This window comes from Xylocopa sonorina, unplaced genomic scaffold (genome assembly GCF_050948175.1).
Source record: "Xylocopa sonorina isolate GNS202 unplaced genomic scaffold, iyXylSono1_principal scaffold0014, whole genome shotgun sequence".
NCBI lineage: Eukaryota > Metazoa > Arthropoda > Insecta > Hymenoptera > Apidae > Xylocopa > Xylocopa sonorina.
Window position 1 is genome coordinate 245,261 of NW_027490090.1, and position 22,453 is coordinate 267,713.

At 33.3% G+C, this 22,453-nt stretch overlaps 3 non-coding genes and 2 pseudogenes across 3 annotated transcripts; all 5 read left to right on the plus strand.

The window, feature by feature from the left end:
* The first annotated feature begins 20,273 nt into the window (after positions 1-20,273).
* Positions 20,274-20,392, plus strand: LOC143432030 (5S ribosomal RNA; annotated as a pseudogene).
* A 325-nt stretch (positions 20,393-20,717) lies between these two features.
* LOC143432001 (5S ribosomal RNA) lies at positions 20,718-20,836 on the plus strand (annotated as a pseudogene).
* Positions 20,837-21,161: 325 nt separating this feature from the next.
* LOC143431895 (5S ribosomal RNA) lies at positions 21,162-21,280 on the plus strand. Its single transcript, XR_013102744.1, has one exon. It is a non-coding gene; the product is annotated as a 5S ribosomal RNA (ribosomal RNA).
* Positions 21,281-21,605: 325 nt separating this feature from the next.
* Positions 21,606-21,724, plus strand: LOC143431979 (5S ribosomal RNA). Its single transcript, XR_013102825.1, has one exon. It is a non-coding gene; the product is annotated as a 5S ribosomal RNA (ribosomal RNA).
* Positions 21,725-22,049: 325 nt separating this feature from the next.
* Positions 22,050-22,168, plus strand: LOC143432009 (5S ribosomal RNA). Its single transcript, XR_013102848.1, has one exon. It is a non-coding gene; the product is annotated as a 5S ribosomal RNA (ribosomal RNA).
* Positions 22,169-22,453: the final 285 nt, after the last annotated feature.

Sequence of the window (22,453 nt, forward strand, 5' to 3'; positions counted from 1 at the left end):
TTAGAACTATAATTTTATTCTATCTAACCACTCAACCAATTTATCATGGTGATATACATAAATTTTAATACTTCTTTTTAAGAAAATTATAGGTAATAATATATATTGACTGAAAAAGACTCCATCTTATTTTAAATTATAAACAGTTTTAATAATTGTAATTACTAGGACATTACCTTATTCCTTTTGCAGCCTATTTTTTTTTAACGCATTCTTAGTTTTCAAATAACTTTTTATGTTTCAGCTATTTCTTAGTTTAAATAATAAAATAAATATAAATAATATACCAAGTGTAAATATGGTTACCAAGTATAAATCTGGTTAATATGTATATTCAAGCACTATACATTCCTTGTATTTAATGTTATGTATAAGTAGAAATAGTTATTGCTTATTTTATAAGAATCTAAACCATTTATTGTAGATTGAAAATACAAAATAAATTTATTTCTAACAATAGCATTTTATGATACAATACTAAAAACAGAATTATTATCTTTCATTTTGATGTCATTTTAATGTAACACTAATATCCTAACACTTTTGTACATTCTATTACTTAGTAATTCTGAACGATTACTTTAAGAGCAAAATAGCTTTGCTCTATGTCTAAACTACTAAAGTATAAATTTTCTTTAGTAGAAAGTTATATTTCAGAGTCTTAACATCTAAAATTTGATACAAAAAAGAGAGAATTGTTTTTACAAAATACAATTTGCAATTTATCATAAAGATAGTAATGAAAGAGATAACAGTTATAAATATTACTAAAACGTATAAAAAAGAAGACCAGATTGAATTTAAAGAACCATCTCAAAGTCTGAAAGACTTTCACAAGAAATGAAAGGGGAAAAAGAATAATAATGTAGAAAATGACAAAACAGCTGCATGTAAATACTTCACACAATTAGCTTCAAAAATCCATCATGAAAATGAGGGAAAAACAGGGCTTAAAACAATGCACAGAGTAATAAGAAAAATGGATTTAATGAATTAAATGATGCAAAATCAAATGGCAAAAAGAAAGTTATAAATAAACGAAATAAATAGAAGAAAAGGGTCGTTTTTTGCCAAAGAGTTTGTTAAAAAATCTCAAGATTGATGGGAAGATATTACTTTGCTAACAAGAGAGAAATTTTTGGTTCATAAAGGAAAAGTATAATAGTATAGAGGCAAATAAATGAAGGTCTATAGTTAATAAAAGCAAAATCTACTTTAAGATACAAAGGAGGTTGTGCAATTGTGTGGGTATCCGTTTAGCCTATCAAAATTGGGAAATTTGTATTTATCAAAGACATTTAAGAACAAACTAGGTATCTCAGCCTTCTAGAAAACAATTGTTGGAAATGTTTAATTTATTATGCCATCGGGTATATGTAGTCATGTCCTCTACTGAGTCATAATTCCATCCAAGAACTGTATATACATCTCTGCCAAGTCTGTGTCTTTGTACTCCTCAAAATAAATTTTGTCCTGTTTCTAAGCACAAGTGAAGTCATTTCTTTAATTATTCCAATGTGTTACCAGAAATTACAGTGAAAACACTCAAAATAACCAATAGCAATATACTAAAAATTTTATAGGAATAAATGCGAATAACATAAGAATCCAAAATATATTCAAATTTTATCAACATAATGATCCTAAACAAGAAACAAGAATTATGCAGAAATATTTATACTACGATTGTTTGAAAGTCTTACATCCATTTCCAAATTTAAATCCTATAGAAAACACATAGGTCAAATTAGAAAAATGGAAATAAATTCCAAAATTGAATTGCAAATAAAGCTGAAAGAAGACTGCAGCTCTATTTCTTCAAAATATAAAAAAAAATTATTCTTAAGGTGCTTAAATGATGTAAGATTATTAATCCATTCACATTATATGACTACCTATAATTGCACATGTTCTATATAAATTATATGATGAGTTCAGCTTTATATTCAAATGAATGTAATTTCTTTCATAGCTCATAAATAACTCATAAATGTATTCTATAGCAATGTACAGACGTAAACCCTTCTCAGAACTATCTTTTCTCTGCATCTTACATGGTTTGCTTTAAGGAAAAATGATTTCATTTTCTTCATACCTTAAAAAGCAAGTTGCTTCTAGTACTACACATTCAAAGTTTCAGACAAAAATATTTATTAGTTGCTTTTATATAACATTTTAGGTATAGCTATGCTACTATCCTTCTTGCTAAGACATTTCTATCAGATTTCACAGGATACTACAAGGTATTTAAATGCATTACCATTGGGTTAAATCAAGAAAATTTGCAATAAAATTTTAAAATCATAATTTTTTATAAAATTTATGTACAAAATATTTATTTCCCAAAAAAATACTATATATTATCCTATTAGTGCCAGTCGTCCCAATATAAGGGTTTATATAAATTTTTTGTGAATTCTTCCTGTTATTGCTTAGTCTACATATACAAATGAAGTGGTATGTTGCTTCAATTTGTATTAGTTGAAGTACTTTAGTGTTTTATACATGTATGTTACATATGTATTTTGTGTTTAGTTACACAATTTTCATTTGTCAGTTTCTCTATCTGCATTAGTGGGCTATTGAGACAACTTTTTGTCTAAAATGTATTCTACCCCTAAATGTTATTGTTAGAAAAATTTGTTCTGAATTTCAAACTACTACTTTTTTATCAAATAAGTAACTTAGTATTTAAATTATTCTTACTTACATATAGCAATAAATGCAAGCAATGTATAGTGTCTGTAATTAATGTGAGTGACTGTATGTACATATGTATATACAGAAACGTTTACCATGTTCTAAATCACTTTTCGTGCAACGTATAACACTACAATTCTACATAAACTGTTTCACTAACCTTAAAACAATCGGTAGGTCTTCGTGCGTGTCCCCAGCAACAGAAATACATCAATCAACTTACGTTAAGCGTCTCGAAACGACTACGGCAGTTTCCAATTCAAATGCTTCGATGTAATAATCATAAACGTAACAGGTTTTGTACTAGATAGCTCTTAGCTCTAGATAGCTCTGTAACAGATACTTCACTATAGAAGAATACAGGGCGAAGAAGTACCTTGAAAAGAATGTTCTCATAAATTTTCGTTCTAATATCAATAAAAATTTTTCGCGGCAAATGTGAGAGAATCTTTTGTTCCTACCGGTTTTATTAACACCACCTTAAACTACACTTAACCTAGAGCGTAACCTACTTTACAGGATTAGTTGTTTACTTTACAAGGATTTACCCTAGGGATTTTGGTGCTATAGTTTGGTACTGTTGTATGGGAAGACTATCGCTATATTACCGTCACGGTTCAACATGAGTTTTATGCTTATTAATTTCTACTGGTTTTATATTATTTGCTATCAGTCGAAGTCGTTTGGAAATAACTCGTCGAACGTAAAACTTGCCCTTTCAGTATTATCGTTTCTGTCGTTCTGTTTTTCTCCTTGCATACGTATTCACTACTTTTTTTTTTTGCGCATTCATTCTTTACTTCCTGTTTACATTCTATTATACAATTTTTCTATGAAAACTCTATAATACTCCTTTTTTTAATGTTTATGTTATATGTGCTATATGTAGTGCGAGTGTGAGTACAAATATAAGTATTGGATGTAAATGATACGTGTATTTTGTTTAGTGGTACGCACAGCTGTTCTTTATGACGCAAACATGGATGCATCCTCTTCGCCCGTGGAGTGAAGATAAATTTGAAGCAATTTACTTCGTAAGCACGCCATAGGCGATGTCAATAAAAATTTGAGTTTGAGTTTGAGTTTTTTATTTTCCTATAATTATACACTATATGAACCTGTTTTTTTAAGTGGTATAAGTCCATTTTAGATTATATGGAGATATTTAAGGGTTTGTATTTGAATCCAGACAACCAGCGATTGTAGCGCCAATGACACCGGGTGGAACTCGGCTAACACTGTGCTAACACGGTGCTGCCTCTCAGTTCTCGTAACAGCACAGGGCTAGCACTGGAGCGACACTGCGTGTCACGGCACTATCAAAGCACGGCGATACAGCACAAAGGCGACACGGCGTGCCAATGACACTATCAGCTCACCATAGTGACACGCGTGGCAGTGGCGTAGGCTAATATATACCAATGAAGAAGCTGTTTGCATAAAAATTATAAACGAATATTAAAAATGACTAAACTAAGCAATTTATTTATTTCGATTCGAAAATAGATACACTGACACGAAAGAAAGATAGAAAAACTTCTTTTTTATTATTTTCTATAAACTATAACTTAATACAGCGATTTTTTCAGAAAAGTCGTTAATTACTTTATCGTAAAAATACATACACTTATTTTATAAATATTTTTTTCAACTCATCGTTAAAAATTCATGTAACAAAGGTATATTTTATATTTATATTTTATTTTTTATAATCCTTACAAACGATAAAACCATTTACCGCAAGAATATATGTACCAAAGGAAAACAAATAATTACGTTCAATATTTTCACTTGAAAATTGTGATACGCTAGTAAAGTAAACGTAACTTAATTAGTTCAACATTTTCTAAATAAATGTATCATTTATTACATTTCCTTAAACAATATGCTGCCATCGTATTTAATACTCTCTATTGGCATGAATTTTCCTGACGAATTGAAAAAATATATATGGCTCTCTCAGTAACCATAAATGTTGGCAAACAACTACCAAAACGTCTGTCAGTACTCGTATGCGGATATCTAAACTCTGACGTATTTAATTTGTACGGAATAACAGGTGGTTCCCCATTAACAAATGTGACGCCTACGCCAATGCAGAAAAAATTTTTGAATGGAACGATGACACGCGTGTCACGCTGGTGCTGGCGCAGTGTCATTCGCAGGCGTGCTACGCTGGTGACTAGAACGTGCTGCCACTGCGTGCCGGCATTTTAGCTAACAAATACGGACGCAGATGACTACGGATCTGCTGACACTCCTCGGAAGTGTCGCTACAGTGCCGGTATGGTGTCGCCACCATCTTATCTTGTGTTGTCTGGGAATGGTTTGAAATATATTGGTATGTTTTTTAAATATTAAAATGATTTAAGTTTACAATGCAATCGTTTTTAAAGTATTAGTTAAAAGAAATTTACACTTTTGATGATCTCGAATAGACTTACGTCATTTTCAAAGTCAACAAAATATGCAAATCATGCACTTATGAAATATTAAATATGGGATTTCAGTTGAATTGAACCAATCTTTTATTTATGAAACTCTTATTAAATATGTCAAAAAAAAAAAAAAAAAAATGAAATAGAAAGGTCTTATTTCAATATTTCTTCAGGTAATGCCATTTAAATTGCTTTAAGTACAACTTTATATTAATATGTGCCATTTTTTATTTTTGTCATTATGAGAATGTTTTTGAAAATAGTCATCATGTATTGGAAAATTGTTTCTAAATAAAAAGTTCATACCAGATTGCATTCTTTGTTACATTAACTAACTTTTATCAAAAATGGGCTTACACCACATTCAAAGACCCCAGCACCCAAAGCACCCTCCCTGATTTTTAAAACTTAGGATCTAATAGATTTAAAAAATCTAAAAGATCTTTAGAACAGGCAACGCACACAAAAAAAATAGAGAATCTAACATATCTTACATCTATGTATCACAGTAAACATGAAACATATCAGTCTTGCTTTAATATATAGTAGACTCCTCTAAGCGGGAGAAACGTACTGCGTAACAGAAAATCGCGTTATATGAGACATACATTATAGATGTACACTTTGTGTAGCTGGTACCCAAGAGTCTGAGATCGTCGAATGAGAGTCGAATTCCTCTATTTGAACGGGCAAAGTTTGCATTTACGAGCACGCGAAAAGTTGTACGTAAGCGTGTAGCTTGTAGCGAGAGAACGATTTGTATTAAAGTACGTTCTACCCGTTAACATGTTCGCTTAATTGATCCTTCCCCGAGCTCCCAGGGCGAGGAAACGCCGGAACCCCGTCACAGTTTGTATATGAAATGGATAAATAATACAAAAAGATTGTGTGTTATAGACTAATTTCAACTTGTGTAACTGTACACTTTTTATGTGATTAAAGTTGCCAAAGCAAGTGGTGCTTTCTACTATACTGTAGATATTTTACTGTACATCCCTCATTTCTCGATTTACCCTGTACTTATTAAATATGACTCCTTTCAAGTAATATGTAATCTTTGAGTTTTCCCATTTCTCAGTTTATATAATTAGAAAATTAATTACCAGTGTAAAATTTTAAAATTTTGTATACACTCATGTTCAAGATTAATCTTGAACTTGACTCTCTTCAATGGTACGATTTTCAGCAAAAAGCATGTCCATGAATTGATAGTACACAGCACTAGTGCAAAACTCCTCGATCTTGGTAAATGACGACTACAGACAATCGTGCCAGCTCAGATTTTCAGTCATCACATTTGTTGCATAGACATTGACAGCCATGTTTGTAATCCTTCTCCTTAACTAATAATATCTAAAACATAGCAACTCGCAGATTAAAGAATACAATTGCAAATGAATCATGCGTTAGCAAAACACAAATATCTTATTTAAGATATATATTATATATAGAACCCATTGTACTGATTAAAAATGGTCTTTTATATCCAATCCATCTTTGACCGAACAACGTGTTTAAATGCTCACTCTCACATTACGTATAATAAAATTAGGCTGACTCTTGATGAAATCTACCGTTGGCACTTAAATGGGGTACATTCAAAATACGGTTTATGAACACTGAAATAAGCATCGCATACGATGGAAGCAAGTAAGTTGATTATAACGCTAAAGAAAAAAACGTTTATATCTCAGAAAGTGTTAAACTCTTTCAACTATGTTTACTATGTTCTTTTTTACCGGGTACAGTCTGTTCTATATACCATGTAAATGTTGAATGATTTTTTTCTAACATCCTGTACAGAAATGATGGGTTGAAAAGTTAATAGGCAACGTGATTCGATAATAATAAAAATTGATCGATTAATTAGAAAAAGATAATTAAAATCCATGAAATACAATTTTAGTATTTAGAGAGATTTTAAAGGAATAACATTCCATTCACTTTTTTGGCTCGAAACATTGGCCGTCGACATATTCGGAGATCTTTCTCTGGCGTGCCATGATGTTCAATGCACACATATTTTTGCAGTACTTCACACGAGAAGATATAGAAACGAATTTTATTAGACAATTGAAAATAATATATATATTGTATACTTACTGTATATACATTTTCATCTCCTGTAGACTGTTAAGGATGACATCCAATTTTTCCATGATAGCGGGTGCGGATGTGTCTGTGTGATGTGCTTATGTGGATTGGCAGTTTGTAGAAATTGATACGCATGTTGATGTGTGAATTTGTGTAGTTGGAACTGTATGCGTTGCGTATGTCGGTGTGTACACTTGTATAGGAAGAACTGTATGCGTTGCGCATGTTGATGTGTGAATTTGTGTAGTTGGAACTGTATGCGTTGCGCATGTCAGTGTGTACATGTATGTGGTACGATGTGTGTGCGGTGATTGTGTACTTGTATTTTTGCAAAATTGCATTTGTTGAAACATATTGATGTCACTTTCAATATTCAATTCTATGTTCCTTGTCCTTTTTTTCCGTGGCACTTCGTCCTCCGAATCAGTTGTGAGATAGCGCGTCGGTTTTGCTACTATACGTTTTCTTCGCTCCATGCTGCTTCACTGATTTCCAAATTTTAACTGACGGGTGATCGCATTCCTCTTGATCGCGTAAGGCATTTTTTGTTTATTCACCTCCCTCTACATTGTACGGCAACCTATCCCTGATGCCGGAAAAGATGGCTAAGGAATATCTCAATTGTCACTCTATCTGCGCGCCAGATTGCGTTTTTTGAAGGGTCTTACGCTTCTACCGAGGGATGTTTATGTGAAAGACACATATAAATAAGGGGCCTTAAAAAAGAAATCCAAAGAGGTCCTCAAGAGCAGGCACTTAAAAACGAGTAAGACGTTTTTGAAAATGTAAGCAAACACGTTAGTTTGTTACTAAAGAATTATTATAGAATTAAATTTACAATAGGCTTGTAGGTTGTCTCAGTAATTCTTAGAAAGAATAGCTGTTCTTGCATGGCAATCGCGCGGTCCTCCTTCCATAATGGAGCGCAGCAGAGAAGGGCCTAATTTATCGTTTTCCCTTTTCTTCAGCTTGGCTCGAAGGTGACGAAAACCAGGCGTGTTGGATGATTTAAATTCACAGGAATTAAATTTACAGACTATTTATAATTTAAATGCAATTCCGTGCATGGGATTATCACAGAATAAAACGAAAATATTGTAGTTTTGACATTAAACCTACTACGATCGGTCTAATGACCATTTTCTAAATTTCGATTACAATTTCCTACAGAAAATGTAATTGATTCACCGATGCACCAGCTCGAGCTTTTATCTTAAATCGTCGGGGACATATTATACGTCTTACCGACTTTGCTCCAAATGCAAAGTAAGTGATGTACGTCCGAAAGGTAGATATATTTTCACTGGTGTACACCATTCTCTCAGAAATGATGAGATGTACGTTAGATGTCTTGATGAAGACCATCGCAAAGAAGGTCAAAGTCCATTATCTTTGATACCGTTTGAATGGTATCACAAGTATCTTTCGAATACGTGCATGGTGTAATGAAAAAATTATTATCAGCCTGGATAGACTGCAAATATTCTCATTCTTCCAAATTATCAAGTAAAGATATTCGGATAATATCCAGTAGGTTAATGAGATTAAAAAAATACTGCCCCTCTGATTTTACAAGGCGTCCCAGGGAAATCGAAATCTTTTCTAAATTTAAAACTACCGAATTCTGGAAATTTCTTCTATATACAGGACCATTTGTTACACATGGCCTGTGAAGTAATAATTTGTACAAACATTTCCTTTTTCTTCATGCCTCGATGATTTTAATTTTACCCATATTATTAGGGAGTTTATGCAGAACTAGCTCTGCAGAGATTTGTTATTAGAAGTGAACTTTACTATGGCTGTCTCTTCAATAGTTATAATGTTCATGGTCTACTTCATTTACCCAATGATGCAAGACACTTAAGTAATTTAGGTTCTTTTTCTGTTTTGCCCTATAAAAGCAATATGTCTCTCTTTAAAAAGTATTGCAGCAAGCCACATTTGCCACTTCCGCAAATTTTCAATAGAAAGATGGATGAAGAGCAGCATGGTACAAGACACAACCAGGATGTTAATTCTTCATTCATTCGTGTATCTCATCCATTTGGTAATGGTACTCATGGTCTTCGGTTCCAAAAGATACAATTTGCTAATATATCGTTAGGTATAGATACACGCGACAATTGTCGCATTTTATATGACGGTCGTATCTGCATCATACAAGATATTTACCATCATAATAATACTGCCACATTAGTTGCAAAAAGATTTGTGGAAACCACTGACTTTTATAACGTTGTGTGGCGGCACTCGCCACTAGAGGGACAGCACCGTTTACACTTTCCTGAAAGTACCCGATGACCCATCCTTTCCAATATATAGAAGTTCTGAACTGTCCCTAATATCCCAGCGTCTAAGGCAGGGCCTGCTAGGTAGCCTTACTGATGAGTCCACTAGCAGGCCCAGGACAAAACGTTCTTCCTCTCTCTTTTCCTTCCTTCCTTCTTTCTTCCTCCATCTTTACAGCAAACCGAAGCAGTGCAGCCGCTTCAGTTGGTATATTGTCTTCGGCGCTCGATATATATAAATGCAGTACACTTTGCACTGAAACATTCTTCATTCAGCCGCAAGAAGTACATGCAAAATGTTATAGAATGCTTCTACAGGTCACCGAAAATTTTTTTCTTCATAGTAGTCGCCATAATTTGTAGCTGGTTTCTATTGAGTGATGTATAGTATAATATTTGTTTATCGTGTATCCTCCATATTAATTTCTTTTTAGTAGCTTTTGTTGCTGTATTCTTTTTACAGGCCTTTATGGCATTCAGAACGTGGTCTATATATGCGTAGACAGGACTTTATCATAGACAGGAGCAACCAGGTGTACAAGAAGGAATTACATTTTACGTGAAGTATTATACTTTCATATTTTTCACTATTTTGTCGCAAAATATGTATATTACCAGTTGTTCCTTACTGACATTGGAATTAAAATATTTTCTCCTTTTTTCCAGCACTTTCTGCAATGGAAGAACAAAAGAGAGAACCGTACAAGACATAATACAAGGGCAAAGAGCAGGGACTTGGAAAGAAGAATTGCAAAGCAGGATGGAAATGAAAGAAGGAATTGAAGTGAATTTTCTTCATTCCATGTACTTTATATATATATATATATTTTATAATTTTTACAGACCGTAAAGCCGTGTATCGCGAGAATATATGTATCAAAAGAAAGTCATAAATGTATTGTACATTAGAATAGTAAAGGTATTGTATATTATGTTCAGTGTTTTCATCTGAAAGTTGTAATACAATAGTAAAATAAATATATATAGTTTATTCTATACATTAAATTATTTACTATACATAGATTGTTTCCATAACTCAGTTGATTATTTCATAAATATAAATATATCATTCATTGAATTTGCTTAAATAACATGCTATCATCGTATTTAATATACCCTCTATTGCATGAATTTGTAACGATGAGTTGAAATAAATATTTATAAAAGAAGTTTATATATTTTTACGATAAAGTAATTAACGACTTTGCGAAAAAAATCGCTGTATCGAGTTATAAATTATAGTAAATAATAAAAAGAAGTTTTTATATGTTTGTTTCGTGTCAGTATATCTATTTTAGAATCAAAATGAATAAACTGGTTAGTTTAGTCATTTTTAATATTCGTTTATAATTTTTATGGAAACAACTTCCTCATTAATAAATATCAGCCTATGCCACTGCCACGCGTGTCACTATGGTGAGCTGATAGTGTCATTGCCACGGCGGAGTAGCCCCTGTGCTAAACTGAGTAGCAGCACTGTGCTAGCACAGTGCTTCGTTCCACCCGGTGTCACTCGTGTACCAATCGCTGGTTGTCTGGGATGTTTTCTATTTTCAAATTTTTGATATTCGCTATATAGATGATAGAAACCGATAATATGAAAAGTTTTAATACTTCTTTTAGTAGCGTAAGTGCAAAGTTTAAGATTCTTTATATTTTCGAATTGCCAAGTTTCCTTGTAAATTGGAAACGTCTAACATATTTAATATTAAAAACCTTTTCAATAAAAAATAAAACTTTTCCAAAACCGTAAACCCTCCTATAATATAGGTTGACTGTATACTAAATTTATAAAAACAGTTGTATATAAAATAATTCTGGCAAAAATTAGAGAGGACATCCAAGTGTAAAGGTTTAACAGTACCAGCAGTTCAAGTCAAAAACCATTTTTCCACTGTTGTAACTTACTGCCTTTCATAGTAACATATACATGTGTATCATTAACTTATTTTTGAAAATAAATATCATATAGTATTCTTAATATTTTATACTATTCTATTTATTATCTCTTTCAAGTTCTTCTCCACGTAACAAATAGAAAAAGTGTGCTACCGTAACGAGAAACGAGAATTTAATACTGTAAGTAGAAATGTGGACCCATAGATTGTTGGCCCAGGAAGATGAAGCTTGAACTTGAGGTACAACGAAAAACTTTTGTTACTCCGCTAACGTTATTAACATTTGATTTATTTAGCAAGCGTAACTTTGCACTCGCAACCAACGTTCTTGTACTATTAGTACTTAATAAAGAACCTTAAATATTTAGTGGAACATTGAATATAAACACTTAGAACTTTAAATATAAGTGTACAAGACCTTGTTGTACTGAATACTTTTATCCAAACTTATTGTTATACTGAATACTTGTACTGTAACTCGTGTTATACTAAAACTTGTTGTAATTCACGTCACTTTATACAATTTACATATCTTTTTTTTTTTATTTAAAACTGGCAGGAATATTAATTCTAGTGATTCAAAGTGGCAAGTTGAATGATGAAATATTCCTCTTTCTCTCTAGGACTTTTCGAACAAACCAATATTAAGATATTCATAATCGACTGCATAATGAATTTTTTAGAAAGTATTGGTTCAAAATGGAGGATATATAATTTAATAAAATGTTTATGTACTCTATAAAAACTATATTTCATTTTCATAAAAAAAAACCGAAATGATTTTCTAAACAGACCAATGTTAAGGTGTCCATAATTGGTTGCATATCCCTTGTATTTATTGTATCCTTTTATTATTTCCTTTGATCCTTTTGCGTCGACCAAATATTTTTACTGGTCAGTATTTTAATCCCTTTGGTCGGTATTTAATTTATGCAGAAGGATTGAAAATATAAGCGTTATTTGTGAAAGGATAATTGGGATTTGCGAAAGGATGAATGCAATTTGAAGGAGAATAAATTTCATTCGAGAAACAAATCGGGGGGGGGGGGGGGGGATATATAATGTACAAATGGGGAGATTTGATTTGCAAGAAAATTATAATTAAAAAAATTATTAAATTGCCAAACGATGAATTTGATTTTCAAAGGATAAATTTAATTTGTAGAAAAATGTATTTGTTTATGTATATTTAATGTAATGTACTGTAATATAAATATAATAAAAAGATGTATTTAATTTACAAAAAACTGTATTTAACTTGTCAAAAGATGAATTGCATTTGTAAAAGCATGAATTTATTTTGCAAACGGACGAATTTGTTTGCAGAAGGATGAACGCGATTTGTAAAAGGATGAATTTAAGTTGCAGAAGGATGAATGTGATTTCTAAAAGGTAAATGTAATTTCCAAAGAATGAATTTAATTTGCAAGAGGAATTTCTATTTGCAAAAGAATAAATTTGATTTGCAAAAGGACGAATTTGATTGATTGTAAAGAATGAGTTCAATTTGCAAAAGAATAAATTTGATTTGCGAAAGGGTGAACGAGATTTGTAAGAAGGTGATTGCCACCTTCAAACGGTAAATTAAATTTGCAAAAAACTCTATTTAATTCACAAGAAACTATATCTGAGTCGCACAGGTATGAATTCAACTTGCGAAAGGATGAAACTGTTTCATTAAACGTATAAATTCGCAGATATTAAATTTGAATCGCAAAAGAATGAATATAATCCATAAAAAATTCTATTTGACTCGCACAAAGACGATAGACTTTTAATATACCTGCATTATATCACGTAGTAATGATATAATGACTTAGGCAACCTAATGGGTACATTTATAAGTAATATTTTAGTAATATTTTTAGTAAAATCTTTTTCTAAAGCAATAATATTTTTATAAGTATTAATATTTTTTTAAGTCATGAAATCCATTTTCAAGTAATAATATATTTTCTTTAACTAGTAATATTTTTTTTATGTAGTAATATTTCCTTACTTAAGGAATACCATATTTCTTCGGTAATAATCATTCATATAAGTAACGATACTACTTTTTCCCAAGTAATGGTATTCTGCTTTAAGCAATTATATATTTTTTTCAAGTAGCAATCATTTTTTTAAAGTAATAGTACTTATTTCTCGTGTAATGATATTATCTTCCCCGCAATAATATTTTCTTTCAGCTGTAATATTACTTCTTGACCTAACTCGATATTTCTTAAGTAATGTTATCCTTTTTTGAGCAATAATATATTTTTTCAAATTAGTAATAATTTTTTTGTAAGTAACAGTATTTGTTTTCGGGCAATGACATCCTTTCTCCGGTAATAATATTTTTTTTTATGTTGTAGTAATACTTTTTAACCTAACTCGACATTTCTTAAGTAATGTTATCCTCTTTTAAGCAATAATATATTTCTCTTGACTAGTAGTAATTTTTTTTGACGTAACAATATTTATTTTCTGTCTATTGGTATCCTCTTTCCCGTAATATCATTTTTTTTCAGTTGTAATATTAGTTTTTGACCTAACTCGATTTTTCTTAAGTAATGTTATACTTTTTTGAGCAATAATATATTTTTTTCAAGTTAGTAATACTTTTTTTTTTTTTAAGTGACAGTATTTGTTTTCGGGCAATGATATCCTTTCTCCCGTAATAACATTTTTTTTCAGTTGTAATATTACTTTTTGACCTAACTCGACATAGTAATTTTTTTTGACGTAACAATATTTATTTTCTGTCTATTGGTATCCTCTTTCCCGTAATATCATTTTTTTTCAGTTGTAATATTAGTTTTTGACCTAACTCGATTTTTCTTAAGTAATGTTATCCTTTTTTGAGCAATAATATATTTTTTTCAAATTAGTAATAATTTTTTTCTAAGTAATAGTATTTTTTTTCGGGCAATGATATCCTTTCTCTCGTAATATTTTTTTTATGTTGTAGTAATACTTTTTAACCTAACTCGACGTTTCTTGAGTAATGTTATACTCTTTTAAGCAATAATATATTTCTCTTGACTAGTAGTAATTTTTTTTGACGTAACAATATTTATTTTCTGTCTATTGGTATCCTCTTTCCCGTAATCTCATTTTTTTTCAGTTGCAATATTACTTTTTAACCTAACTCGACGTTTCTTAAGTAATGTTATACTCTTTTAAGCAATAATATATTTCTCTTGAGTAGTAATAATTTTTTTTGACGTAACAATATTTATTTTCTGTCTATTGGTATCCTCTTTCCCGTAATATCATTTTTTTTCAGTTGTAATATTACTTTTTGACCTAACTCGATTTTTCTTAAGTAATGTTATACTTTTTTGAGCAATAATATATTTTTTTCAAGTTAGTAATACTTTTTTTTTAAGTGACAGTATTTGTTTTCGGGCAATGATATCCTTTCTCCCGTAATAACATTTTTTTTCAGTTGTAATATTACTTTTCGACCTAACTCGATATTTCTTAAGTAATGTTATCCTTTTTTGAGCAATAATATATTTTTTTCAAGTTAGTAATACTTTTTTTTTAAGTGACAGTATTTGTTTTCGGGCAATGATATCCTTTCTCTCGTAATATTTTTTTTATGTTGTAGTATTAATTTTTAACCTAACTCGACGTTTCTTGAGTAATGTTATACTCTTTTAAGCAATAATATATTTCTCTTGAGTAGTAATAATTTTTTTTGACGTAACAATATTTATTTTCTGTCTATTGGTATCCTTTTTCCCGTAATATCATTTTTTTTCAGTTGTAATATTAGTTTTTGACCTAACTCGAAATTTCTTTCTCGTTTTCGTCCAGAGTTCCCGGTTATGGATTGTACGTGAGCGCGGGGGTCATAGGAATGGATACCGATGGAGCGGAACAGGGTGATTTGTGGGAGCAAGAGGTTCAATATTTAGCGAGCCGCAATAGCGTAAAATTAGTCAGTATTTAGCGAGCAGCAACGGAGTGTACATCGAACAGTATAGTGAAAAGCTATTGAGTATAGTGGGAGTTAAAGTTAGGAAGTACAGAGCGTTTAGTGACTAAAACTATTTGTTGACAATATACATAGTTATTTATTAACAACAGTGAAGGTTCATTTGTTCTTCTAACACCAGTGAAAGATTTTCCTACCAATTTTTGGTGCTGATCCGAGATTGTGAAATTTTTCCTACATTAACTACATACATTGAATCGAACCTATATATTTATAAAACTGGTTATCATTATCATCAACAAAGCATAACAATATCTGGTAACACTAGAATAGCCTTGTGGAATGTTAACGGCTTGCATTAACGCAAACGAGAAGTAGAATTAATCCTAAATGCAGATGTAATGAATAGGGATATCATATACATATAATGATCGCGGTAATCGCTATGAGCCGCTTACTGCAGGCGAGTCATTTAATCCATCAAATTTTCTGGTTAGCTCTATGAAACTAGTTGTAGATGCAATATAGTAAAAAAAAATAAAAAGTAAATTACATACATACAATGTGTGGAAAGCAAATCCGCGTATGGTATAACACATAGTACATGTAACCCTGCGCTTTATACTTATGGCAATTTCATTTATTTTATAGATGGAACAGTCCGAACAGAACCAACGCATGCTTCAGACGAAGTCTATAGGAGATAAAATTGAGAATTTTATTATGAAGCAAGTGATGGTCCAACAACCGTCGACTAGTTCCGCTAATAACAACGCAGCTGTTACTTACCAATCACTTATGGGTAAACGAGTAAGCGTAGCTATGACCAATGTAAAGAAACAGAAGACGGTCATAGATAGAATCATTACGGATAAATTAGAATGAAATTCTGAAAAAAATGGAAGAAATTGCATTGTCATACATAAAACAATCGATATTATCTGTATAAAAAAAAAAAAAATATATATATATATATATATATATATATATATATATATATATATATACAGTGCTGGACAAAAGTATTGGCACAGCATGATTGTTATGATAAAAATGCTTATAACTATGAAACAAATTGTTAAAAAGGAAAAATTTGTTTACACGTTTATTTATTTATTATTCTAGATTATTATTTAACAGAAACAGTAATATAAATAAAGTGATATGCGAAATAATAACAAAAACATATTTATTGAGCGTTTTAAGCATGGACAAAAGTATTGGCACATTATACAAAATTTAGTGTAGTTGTATCTCTCCGAAAAAAATCCGATTGTCACTTGATGGTATAGGTAGGGGATTCCCTGATAGTCATTTTTTCTAACAGTCATCCTTAAGTTCAGTCGATTAGCAACATAGGAAATATAACAAGCAACAATGTCAAGAAGAGGGAAAGAAACTACAAGTGAAGAGAGAAAAATAATATTAAATTTGCACAAAATGCGAAAATCTTATAGTGAAATAGCAAAAAGTGTTAATAGAAGTCGATTCACTATTAGAAGTGTCGTAAAACGATTTGAGAATCAATCAGATTTCAAAAGTAGGAATCGAAGTGGACGTCCCTCAAAGTTAACAGTTAGAGAAAAACGGAAAATTGTAAAGGAAGTGAAAATAAATTGTAAATTAAACTCATCACAACTTAGAGCAAAGTTAAATGAAGAAAATAAAAAAGAAGTAAGTTCGAAAACTATACGGAGAGTGTTAAAAGATGCGGGATATTCTGCGTGTGTCGCAAGAAGGAAACCATACATATCCAAGAAGAATCGGAAGATGAGAAAAGAATTTGCAAAAGAATTTATAAAAAAGGATCCCACATTCTGGAATAACGTATTATTTTCAGATGAAACTAAATTTAATATATTTAAATCAGATGGCAGAGTATTAGTTTGGAGAAAGCCAAATACGGAAATGGATCCACAACATTTACAAGCCACTGTGAAACATGGAGGAGGTGGAGTCATGGTATGGGGTTCCATTGCAGCGTCTGGGGTTGGCGAATTAGTATTCATAGATGAGATTATGGACAAATATGTATATTTAAATATATTAAAGGAAAATTTATTTAAAAGTGCTAATAAATTAAATCTCCCGCGTGATTTTTATTTTCAACAAGACCATGATCCAAAACATACTGCCTATATTGTACGACAATGGATCGTTTACAATACCGCACATACATTAAATACCCCACCCCAGAGTCCAGACATGAATCCCATCGAACATGTTTGGAATGAATTAGAAAAAAAAATTAGAAAATATAATATAACAAACAAAAACCAATTAAAAGCTATTATTTTACAAGAATGGAACAATATAGAGCCGGATTTTACAAAAAAATTGGTAACTTCAATGCCAAAACGATTGAAGGAAGTTATCATGAGGAATGGAGGGCCAACCAAATATTAATTTTTAATTTCTAAGTACTTTCAATCATTTGTGCCAATACTTTTGTCCATGCTTAAAACGCTCAATAAATATGTTTTTGTTATTATTTCGCATATCACTTTATTTATATTACTGTTTCTGTTAAATAATAATCTAGAATAATAAATAAATAAACGTGTAAACAAATTTTTCCTTTTTAACAATTTGTTTCATAGTTATAAGCATTTTTATCATAACAATCATGCTGTGCCAATACTTTTGTCCAGCACTGTATATATATATATATATATATATATATATATATATATATATATATATATTCCGAGGCTCTGGAAATAGATGCTATTCGTATCAACAAACGGAAATTCAGAAATAAATTTGTTGCAATTGATTCAAATAATATGGAAAAAGTTTAAGGAGACGATAGTTCAAAATACAGAATATAAATATTTGGGCTATTTGAGCTTTATCGAAGAACTGCTGAACCGAAGCAAAAGACAACGAATCATCAAAGCTAACAGTAGCAAATCTATTACAGCCCTTAAGAATAATGAACTAAGAGACAAAAACAAAGAAGAGTGATGTTACAACTAACTCTGGAATGCATAAACGAAATCGAAATTGCAAACATCGCTGTTGAATTTTCAAAAGAAGCGTTAAAGTGCTTTCTTGCCACATATTCAGGGTTTATCATGCTTAACGATTTAATAGAAGATTTAATAGATTGAAACGAATGAAAAACGTGACAGAAGTAATACCCCATTGCCGCCTGATGGTATACTATTGGAATATACCAAAGATTTGGAATCGTTTCCCAGCAAGATCAGTCGTGCCGACAAAGCCGACATACAAGCTTTACACATCATCGTGCAACGTGAAATTAAATTACTCTATGACCATTTACTACGAGCTGAAAAACATTAGACACCGTATGCCAGACTGATAAAAAAAATGTTGACGATGTCAATTACGTCAAAATTCAAGTGTCGAAATTCAAACGAACGGTTGTACTCGTCACGCGTTGCGTTATACTGGTACACGATGGTCGTCAATTTGTTATCTTACTGTTAACCATCGAGAAGGATATGTAGCGGCTAGCAGTATGGTACAATAGAAGACCTTTCGCTACAAACGGCTAGCACGGTTTAGGGTATGCGCAGCAATAAAGCCATTTTTGAGGAACCGTTTTAAACTTTTAACATTTTCCAGACATGCAGTAATTAACTTTCTCTAACGGCCTCGATGGCACATGCGGAAGCTATAAACCGGGGATTTCCGAAGGGCCCACTGCCCGTGGCCAGGCTACCCTTGGTCACCCGGCGCAGGTATTAGGCCCAGCGGAAATCTCGCTACATAACCAAATATGGTAACATACAAAGTAAGCCCCCACCAGAAACACCACCACTCTCCTCTAAGAAGGCGGTGGCTTAAGATAGGGAATATCCAATCAACAGGCGCGAGGTATGTAACGCGCCTACGAGGAAAATAGGAAAACTGCAAGACAGAAGTCTCCGCAGAGAATTCCTCGAGAAAACAAGTAATAAAAAAGCTCTTCAAAAGATTCTTGACTTCTACACTTTGTTCGTAACCTCCTGAACACGCATACATAGTACACATATTCCTTCAAGACAGTCAAAATCCTCTGTTACAAACTGCTGATTCGCCCCATATTAACATACGCAAGCCAGATCTGGTTTAACATAAACGCAAACACCGCGGAAAAACTTAGAAAATTCGACAGAAGATGCCTAAGAGCGTGCTTGAACATGTACCGATCGGCTAAAACAAACTATACCAAATACATAAACAACAAAATCCTATACGAACACGCAAAAATTGAAAGAATAGACATCTTTATAATCAGACTAATCAGAAATCACTGGGCAAACATCCCACTCATTACAGAGAACAGCCTTATATACAGCTCCACCTATCCAAATCCACTTTACTACGATAGAATTATACTTACAGGACTATCCCCACCACAGGCATTCATACATCTGGACAGCTTAGAACTAATACAAAACAGAAACAACCTACCCCTAATATACCATTACAACAGAAAAATCAGCGACAAATCAATAAAATACGACAAAAACATTCCTCACACGCACAAAGATTTACGGTTCGTAAGCAGGCTCACAAGTTACGACACAAAAACAAACACAGATCCAACGCTAAAAAATATTGGTGGCTCCAATAAAAGGACCATCTCATTAGTCTACCTCGGCTAATCTCAATTAACACACAGCTCTACACAAAAACATATGTAATCGACCTTTTGTACGACTCCCGTGCTGAAATCTACAAAAAAAAAAATCCCAAGAAACCCTTACCAAACAGGTCACAACCAACAGATAGAAAATAAGCGGCATTAAGTGCAATTACGAAATCCCAAGTTACCGATCAGATTACGAGTGCTTTAGACCAACAAAGCCATTAATCTAGTTGTAAGTTATAGATAGGGAACTGTTGTGCGTTTCTGTTTATTGTACTCATTGTAAATACTGTTAATTTTGGCACAATAAACGCATTATTAAAAAAAAAAAAAAAAAAAACGCATAACTCACCGGTTCTCGTCCGATCACCGAAGTTAAGATGCGTTGGGCGTGGATAGTACTTAGATGGGTGACCGCTTGGGAACTCCACGTGTTGTTGGCTTACACCTTTTTTTTTCTTGCCTCTTATTACATTTTTGTCCGTTCTGAGAATTATTTTCTCTGCGATTTCCTCTGTTTTCGGTATCGAAGGGCGAAAAGGTGTTAGAAGCGTTCGCTGCGTCCACGACAAAGAGGCACGCCAGCATTGGTGCACTAATTTTATTTCATCCCTTCGTCTTGTACCTGACTGAAAAGGATTCGCGTTCTGCCGCGATCCACTCGAAACCAGGAGAACGTCACAAGTGCGCGCAACAAGGAGACAACGCACCACAAACAACACGTTGGCAGCTTTACATAACAAAAGCAACATCTGTAGCTTCACATTCGTCAACGATCATACCACGCATAACTCACCGGTTCTCGTCCGATCATCGAATTTAAGATGCGTTGGGCGTGGATAGTACTTAGATGGGTGACCGCTTTTGAACTCCACGTGTTGTTGGCTTACACCTTTTTTTTTCTTGCCTCTTATTACATTTTTGTCCGTTCTGAGAATTATTTTCTCTGCGATTTCCTCTGTTTTCGGTATCAAAGGGCGAAAAGGTGTTAGAAGCGTTCGCTGCGTCCACGACAAAGAGGCACGCCAGCGTTGGCGCACTAATTTTATTTCATCGCTTCGTCTTGTACCTGACTGAAAAGGATTCGCGTCCTGCCGTGATCCACTCGAAACCAGGAGAACGTCACAAGTGCGCGCAACAAGGAGACAACGCACCACAAACAACACGTTGGCAGCTTTACATAACAAAAGCAACATCTGTAGCTTCACATTCGTCAACGATCATACCACGCATAACTCACCGGTTCTCGTCCGATCACCGAAGTTAAGATGCGTTGGGCGTGGATAGTACTTAGATGGGTGACCGCTTGGGAACTCCACGTGTTGTTGGCTTACACCTTTTTTTTTCTTGCCTCTTATTACATTTTTGTCCGTTCTGAGAATTATTTTATCTGCGATTTCCTCTGTTTTCGGTATCGAAGGGCGAAAAGGTGTTAGAAGCGTTCGCTGCGTCCACGACAAAGAGGCACGCCAGCATTGGCGCACTAATTTTGTTTCATCGCTTCGTCTTGTACCTGACTGAAAAGGATTCGCGTCCTGCCGTGATCCACTCGAAACCAGGAGAACGTCACAAGTGCGCGCAACAAGGAGACAACGCACCACAAACAACACGTTGGCAGCTTTACATAACAAAAGCAACATCTGCAGCTTCACCATCGTCAACGATCATACCACGCATAACTCACCGGTTCTCGTCCGATCACCGAAGTTAAGATGCGTTGGGCGTGGATAGTACTTAGATGGGTGACCGCTTTTGAACTCCACGTGTTGTTGGCTTACACCTTTTTTTTTCTTGCCTCTTATTACATTTTTGTCCGTTCTGAGAATTATTTTCTCTGCGATTTCCTCTGTTTTCGGTATCAAAGGGCGAAAAGGTGTTAGAAGCGTTCGCTGCGTCCACGACAAAGAGGCACGCCAGCGTTGGCGCACTAATTTTATTTCATCGCTTCGTCTTGTACCTGACTGAAAAGGATTCGCGTCCTGCCGTGATCCACTCGAAACCAGGAGAACGTCACAAGTGCGCGCAACAAGGAGACAACGCACCACAAACAACACGTTGGCAGCTTTACATAACAAAAGCAACATCTGTAGCTTCACATTCGTCAACGATCATACCACGCATAACTCACCGGTTCTCGTCCGATCACCGAAGTTAAGATGCGTTGGGCGTGGATAGTACTTAGATGGGTGACCGCTTGGGAACTCCACGTGTTGTTGGCTTACACCTTTTTTTTTCTTGCCTCTTATTACATTTTTGTCCGTTCTGAGAATTATTTTCTCTGCGATTTCCTCTGTTTTCGGTATCGAAGGGCGAAAAGGTGTTAGAAGCGTTCGCTGCGTCCACGACAAAGAGGAACGTCGGCATTGGCGCACTAATTTTATTTCATCGCTTCGTCTTGTACCTGACTGAAAAGGATACGCGTCCTGCCGTGATCCACTCGAAACCAGAAGAACGTCACAAGTGCGCGCAACAAGGAGACAACGCACCACAAACAACACGTTGGC